Source organism: Macadamia integrifolia, chromosome 7 (genome assembly GCF_013358625.1).
Source record: "Macadamia integrifolia cultivar HAES 741 chromosome 7, SCU_Mint_v3, whole genome shotgun sequence".
NCBI classification, from domain to species: Eukaryota; Viridiplantae; Streptophyta; class Magnoliopsida; order Proteales; family Proteaceae; genus Macadamia; species Macadamia integrifolia.
The window spans coordinates 12402943-12410425 of NC_056563.1; positions in this window are offsets into that span (position 1 = coordinate 12402943).

Sequence of the window (7483 nt, forward strand, 5' to 3'; positions counted from 1 at the left end):
CCTAAATCCTAGATGGTGACTCCAAAAATCGTGCTTTCCCCATCCCCCATAGTCATCGGACATGTTTGGAGACACATCACCCTGTAAGGCAAACAAGTGAGGAAATAAGTGGGAAAATGACAATAGGAAACATTGCCAAGAACCCTAAGGGAATGAAGGAGAAAAGGGGGGAGGGGTAACCCTTCTCTCTCTCTCCATCCAGTCCCATCTGTCCCCCTTACATCGGAGCTAGCAACTCAACCCATGGGTTGACTGGGATGGGAGGGGCACGGGGTCATTTCCAAAGGGAGGGAGAGTGTGACACAGGCTACATCTATTGCTACTCCAGCAGCGTGTTGAACCTTTTTCCATAAACATACATGTAGCAAACATGATCTCAAGGATAGAGAGAGGTTTTTATTTATAAAAGCATGCTTTCCCCATCCCCCATAGTCATCGGACTTGTTTGGAGACACATCACCCTACAAGGTAAACAAGTGAGAGGAAATAAGTGGTAAAATGACAATAGGAAACATTGCCAAGAACCCTAAGGGAATGAAGGAGAAAAGGGGGGAGGGGTAACCCCTCTCTCTCTCTCTCTCTCTCTCTCTCTCCATCTAGTCCCATCCGTCCCCCTTACATCGGAGCTAGCAGCTCAACCCATGGGTCGACTCGGATGGGAGGGGCACGGGGGTCATTTCCTAAGGGAGGGAGAGTGTGACACAGGCTACATATATTGCTACTCCAGCAGCGTGCCCAACCTTTTGCCATAAAACATACATGAAGCAAACATGATCTCAAGGATAAAGAGGTTTTTATTTATACATGACAGAGATACAAACATTCAAGAGTTCCCATTTCATATCAAAATAAGCTAATAAACCAAATATAAATTTACATTTTGAAAGAAAAAAAAAAAGGATCAATATAATTTGTGACCCAAACTATTACAACATCCATAAAAATAAGGATCTAACAATTCTTGATAATACCCAACGAAACTGATCACTCAACACTTGTGGTGTCTGCTGAATCATCTCCTGCGATCTTTACGTCTTCTGTTGTGCTGAACCAATGTTCACTATCCAAACCCAATGACCTAGCCAAGCTTCCAAGCCCCCTGCATCAGCATTATCAGATGGAAAAGTGTAAATAAAGAGAGGAAATCAACTGTAATTTTTTAAAAAAATGACCAACAAAATGGCATTTACTATCTAATAAAGTATACAAAGAAGGTAATGGTTGTGCTCTCAAGTGGAATTCACTACTGAATGTGCATACCGACTGGAATATTTTGGCAAGATTAGGGCACAAAACCAAGACATCAGTTTGATACAATTTGTAAGGGAAGTCAACAGACCAAATGGGCTCATTCTTCTATAAATGTTCAGACACATAAAGTAGACTGAGGATTTTCATTGATTGCACAAAGAGCAGAAGATAGATATCCTGACATTGATAGGTTGGAAAGCAATGGTTTTTCTTACCCCATCTCCAGTGGTGAACAAACTGACAATTTGAGAATTCCTCAAGCATCTTTTTACTAAAAGGGCATATATAACAATGATGGTGTGGGATGGGCTCCACGAACTTTGAAAGCAACTGCCGCAACAAGGTAACTTCAAAAAACAACTACCAAAACACTCCTTGAGTTAATGTGATGGAAAATATAACTAACCAATTACTAGGAGGTCTATGTATATCACTTCTCTATCCATTTCTGATATTCTCCAGGAAGACAACACCATTTACACAAGAAGCTCCCATATTATATTCAACGCATGCTCTTAAGGAACTGCATTTAAGTGGTGCATTACCTTTGTTCCATCATTGTTGCTTTCTGCTTCTCTGCCTTCATTTATGGAACTCTATTTTGTTGTCTCCATTTTGCATCTCTAAGTAAACCAAAAATAGAGAAATCCTATGCAAACTTCTAAGAATATATTCAAAGATCACCTGAAATCCATTCTTTCAACTAAATATATCAATATTATTATGAAACATGAAACCAATAAGACCTTAATATTCATCAACACCCAAACACCCAGATGCAAATTTCATATAAACAACTGAGATAAGCAGTTGTAACATCTTCATATTGAAGCAGATTGTAGAAACAGGAGGAGTTGTGTTGGAAGAAGGGATGAACCGTTACCACCCTGATGTAGGTTTACTCAAAATTTTAGAATATTTGTGGTAGAGCTGAGGGAATAAACAAGGGGAATAACTTTTTGTCAGGGAGAGATAGTAAAATAGAAAGTGAAGTGGAATTACTTCCAAAAGAAGTAACCAGATGTCATGAGCAGAGTTAACAAAAGCTAAGCTTATGTGACAGTATATATGAATGGCCTAGGCTTCATAACCACCATGACCTTTCTTTAGCTTCGGTTTTTTCTTGCTGTACCTTTATATCTTTTTTATTCTCCATTTTAATACAATTTTAATTTCTAGCAAAAAAAAGAATCCATGTAGCTTTTTGGAAAAGGCTTAGTTGAGTTGAGTATATGTAATAAAAATTATCTCCATGGGAACTGATCCATGTTCTTACCGATATGTTTTATATGAAGAAGAATACTGGAGAATTATTCAAGGACTTCTAATTATTCAATAGAGGAAGCTGGAAGCATATAGTTCTGGTTTTGAAAATTTAAACTTACAGTTTCAGGACCCAAAAATCAAAATGGGTCAAAAAGGCTAGAACTATTGTGGTTTCCGGGTAGATCGGTTCATACTTCATAGCTGTATTTCATTAGTTTATCAAAAGGAAGATCTTAAGTTTTCCATTATGTACCTTGCCCCGCTGGATTAGGTGGCTAGAGAGGTGACAAGCCTCTATTTTTATCAATTTATCTCAACTATGCCTTATATCAAGTCCCAATTACTTGACATTGATAGCATGATTACTGCTCTGCATTCCAACTCAAGTTGGCAGTTCCATAACCTCTATTAATTCATACCATAGAAATGCAAATACAAATATTCCCAATCTGAAATAGCAATTGGGAAAAAAAAAAGTAGCAATAATGCTCACAAATAAATAAAATAAAAACTAAAATCCCTTGTAATAATATATCACTGATGGCACAAAGAATAGGAGAGATATATACCCAACAACGTGAGAAGAAATCAAGGGAAGCAAAGGAAATCAATGTTGAATTGAGTCTTCATTAATCAGTTTTATGAGTTGGAGGTACACTTCTTATATAGACCTTCAAAGGTGGAAGTGTACTCCAACTCTAATACAAAAGAGACAGTTACAATAGGACTCTGATATCACATGTGATAGTTACAATAGGACACTTATATCACATGTGACAGTTACAATAGGACTCTGATGTCCTAAGAGAGAGACTTCGTGTTGCTGTCCAATGAGACTCCTATTTTGTAGGAGAGGTTTGTGTGGTAGATGAGGACTCTAACTGTGTTGATACACCCCCTCAAGGTGGGAATTTGAACGGTCGAATTCGCAGCTTGTCCCGGAGAAAAGTGAACCATTTTGAACTGAGAGGCTTGGTGAGGATATCAACTATTTGATCATTTGTGGAGATGAATTGCACCTGAAGCTCCTTGGAGGCAACCTTGTCCCGAACAAAATGAAAATCTATTTCAACATGTTTTGTACGGGCATGAAACACAGGATTGATTGAGATATAAGTGGCACCAATATTGTGACATCAGAGGATTGGCACTGTGGGGATAGGAATGCTCAGTTCAGCAAAGAGAGAGCGGAGCCAGTTGAGTTCTGCACAAGCATCAGCCACAGCCTTGTACTCTGATTCAGTAGAAGAGCGTGCAACTATTTTCTGCTTTTTAGATGCCCAAGAGACTAAATTGGGACCCATATAGATGGCATAGCCGCTTGTCGACTTCCGGTCAGCATTTTCACTAGCCCAGTCAGCATCGGAGAATGCCTGAAGTTGAAGAGAATCGGACCTAGAGATGAACAACCCTTGGTCTTTTGTGCCCTGGAGATAACGGAGGATTCTTTTGACCAGGGTCCAATGGTCCTTTGAGGGAGCATGCATAAACTAGTAGGCTCGATTGATAGAGTATGCTACATCAGGTCTGGTGAGAGTGATGTATTGGAGAGCACCTACAATGGATCGATACCTTATGGGATCCGAGAGAAGGACACCCCCTGAGGAAGAGGCTGCAAAGGTGGTGGCCATGGGCGTGGTAATAGGTTTACAGTCAATTATTCCAGCACATTGAAGAAGATCAGAGATGTAGTGTGCTTGAGAGAGAAGGACACCACCATGCTGCTAGAGAACCTCAACACCAAGGAAGAAACTAAGGCGACCAAGGTCTTTGATAGAGAATTCTATGGCAAGTTGTTGGAAGAGGGGGGTGACATGAGATGGCTGGTTGCCTATAACCAGAATATCATCAACATAGACAAGTACATATGTTATGACGGAGCCCTGCATATAGATGAACAGAGATGTGTCGGTTTGGGAGAACCAAAAATCAGAGCGAGTCAGAGACTCAGAGAGCCTATGGAACCAAGCCTGGGGGGCCTGCTTGAGCCCGTAAAGAGATTTGTGGAGCTTGCAAACATGAGAAGGGCATAGGGAGTCTTCAAAACCCTGGTGTTGAGCCATGTATACCTCTTCTGACAGAAGTCTGTGAAGGAATGCATTTTGAACATCAAGCTGGCGAACATCCCAATTCTTTGAAATGGCCAAGGATAGAACCATCCTTATGGTCATGGGCTTGATTACTAGACTGAATGTCTCATGATAATCAAGGCTAGGCTAGTGATGAAACCCTTTTACCACCAATCTAGCCTTATAGCGTTCAAAGGAACTGTCGGCTTTACACTTGATGCGGTAGACCCACTTACATCCAACCAAGTTCATGGAATCCCTGTAAGGCACAAGAGACCAAGTACCATTACGTAATAAAGCATTAAATTCATCAGACATTGCAGAGCGCCAGTTGGGGTCTTTGTGGGCCTAGGAGAAGCATGTAGGTTCAGTGGGTTGGTGTGTTGAAATAGTGGAGAGGGTCAATAGGTCGGCATAGAGGTTAGTAAGAGCTCTGGTGCGGTAGGGAGGTGAGGTAGAGGAGTCAGGGTTAGGGATAGTTCGAGGTGGGGGGTGAGGGGAGGAGGGGGGGAAATGGGAGAGGGTGGGTTAGTAGAGGGTGGGTCTGGTGTAGTAGGGGGAGGGAGCACTGGGGGAGGTGTAGGAGGGGTGGGTTGGGTTGGCATAGGGTAGGGGAGATTGGGGGCGATGGCCCATGGGGAAAGGCTAGGTGTAGGTGGGGGAGGGGTGTGAGGGGTTGGGTGTTGTGATAGGGGAAGGTGGATTCATCAAATCGAACATAGCGAGAGATGTAGATGCGGTGAGTGGTGAGATCCATACAACGGTAACCATGATGGGAGGGACTGTAGCCTAAGAAGACACAAGATGCAGAACGAGTTTCTACCTTTTGATGATTGTAAGGACGAAGCCAAGGGTAGCAAAGGCATCCAAAGATTTTGAGAAAAGAGTAGTTTGGGGAATTGCCTGTGATGAGCTGATTGGGGGATTTATTGCCAATGACAGAGGATGGCATGCGGTTCATAAGGAATACCGCGGTTTCAAAAGCATAATCCCAATAAGCTTGGGGAATAGAAGCGTGAGAAAGTAGGGTAATCCCAGTTTCAAAAATATGCCTGTTACAGCGTTCAACTATTCCTTGCTGCTCGTGAGTATAAGGGTAAGAGAGTCTATGCTGACTGCCCAGCCTGGCAAAGTAAGTGGGAAGAGTGCGGAATTCTGCACCCCAATCAGTTTGGATAGCCTTGATGGATTGAGAGAACTGACGTTCCACTAAGGCCTGAAATGTTCAAAAAGCAGAGTAAACATCAGATTTTAACTTTAAAGCAGTGATCCAAATATATTTAGTGTGGTCATCAACAAAAATAATAAAGTAGCGGTTCCCATTTGAAGAAACTGTGGGGTGGGGACCCCATACATCACTAAAAATTAGGTCTAAAGGAGAAAAACTATAAGAACTAGTTTCTGTAGCGATAGACGACTAGCTTTGCCCATTTGGCAAGCATAACAAAGAGAAGGAGGCTTGACGAGCTGATGACCAGGAAGCATGAGGCAGAGAACCCTTTCATGAGGATGCCCTAGACGGTGATGCCAACGACTGTATGATGAAGCAGAGACCAGGTGAACAGAAGGTGGTGCTGAAACCGAATAGAGGCCCATTTTGCTATATCCAATGAGGAGGATGTGTTTGGTCTCCAGATCCTTCACAAAAAAATAAGAAGAATGAAAGTCAAAGGAAACATTATTTTCACGACAGAACTTTTGAACAGAAAGTAGTGAACAAGTGAGGGAGGGAACATATAAGTCATTAGAAAGAGAGAAAGAACGAGAAGAAGACGAAATGGAAGTGTTGCCAATGTCAGGAATAGAAAGCCCCTTACCATTACCAACTAAGAGTTGGTTGTTACCTATGTATGGATCATAGGTGGAGAACTGAGTGAGGTCAGGGGTGGCATGATGGGTGGCACCGGTGTCAGGTATCCAGGAGGTGGTGTAGGTCTGTGGATGGTGGGGGAATGGTTGAGGTGGGGGAGGCGTTGGGTTCATAGGGGGGTTGGGGGGTAGGCCATAGTGTGGTAGGCACTGGGGGGGTGTGGAGGGCGATGGTAGGGATAGTGTGGGGTAAGGAGTAGGACTGGTTTGGTGGTGTTCTGTTGCCGATAGTAGCAGGTGTCTGTCTAATGGTTGGTATGATCACATATTGTGTAGGGATTGTGGGCAAAAGCATTGGAGCGCCCAAAACCACGACCACGACCACGGCTCTTAAGGATGAAGTACCACGACCATCATTGGATTGAGTGGGTGGTCCACGATTTGGATGAGCAACATGAGCTGAGGCTTTGGCTGCAGGATCGATGATGGGGAGACGAGATTGGATTAAAGTCTCATAGCTCATGAGAAGGCCATGCATATCATTATAGGAGATTGACTCCTTTTGTGCCATCATGATGGAGGCGAGGGCCTGGTAGTCAGTTCAAAGAGCACGGAAGACATGGATGTTGAAATCTTCTTGAGGTAGCGGCTTCCCTGTAGCTGCTAGTTCATCAGAGAGGGACTTCGCTCGATGGAGAAACTGAGTGATGGTCTCGTCTGGTTTGTGAACTAGATTTTGAAGGGAGACGTTAAATGACAGGATCCGTGTGGTAGAGGGAGAGCTGAAGGATGCATGTAGGGCATCCTATATTTCCTTACTAGTGGTCCGTCCAACTGCGAGAGAGAGGGCCTCATCAGAGAGGGAGGCGATGAGAAGACTCATAATGGATGCATCCTGTTCACACCAGGTTTTGGCTTTGACGGGGTCCTAAGGGCAACGGAAGTCACCAGTGACATAGTCAAGGAGGCGTTGGCCTATGAGGTACGGCACAATTTGAGTGCGCCAAAACACATAATTTTTCGAAGTGAGTTTGAGGGAGATAAAGTGATGAGCACTCGAATGGGTGGTGGGAGGAGGGTTGGGAGGG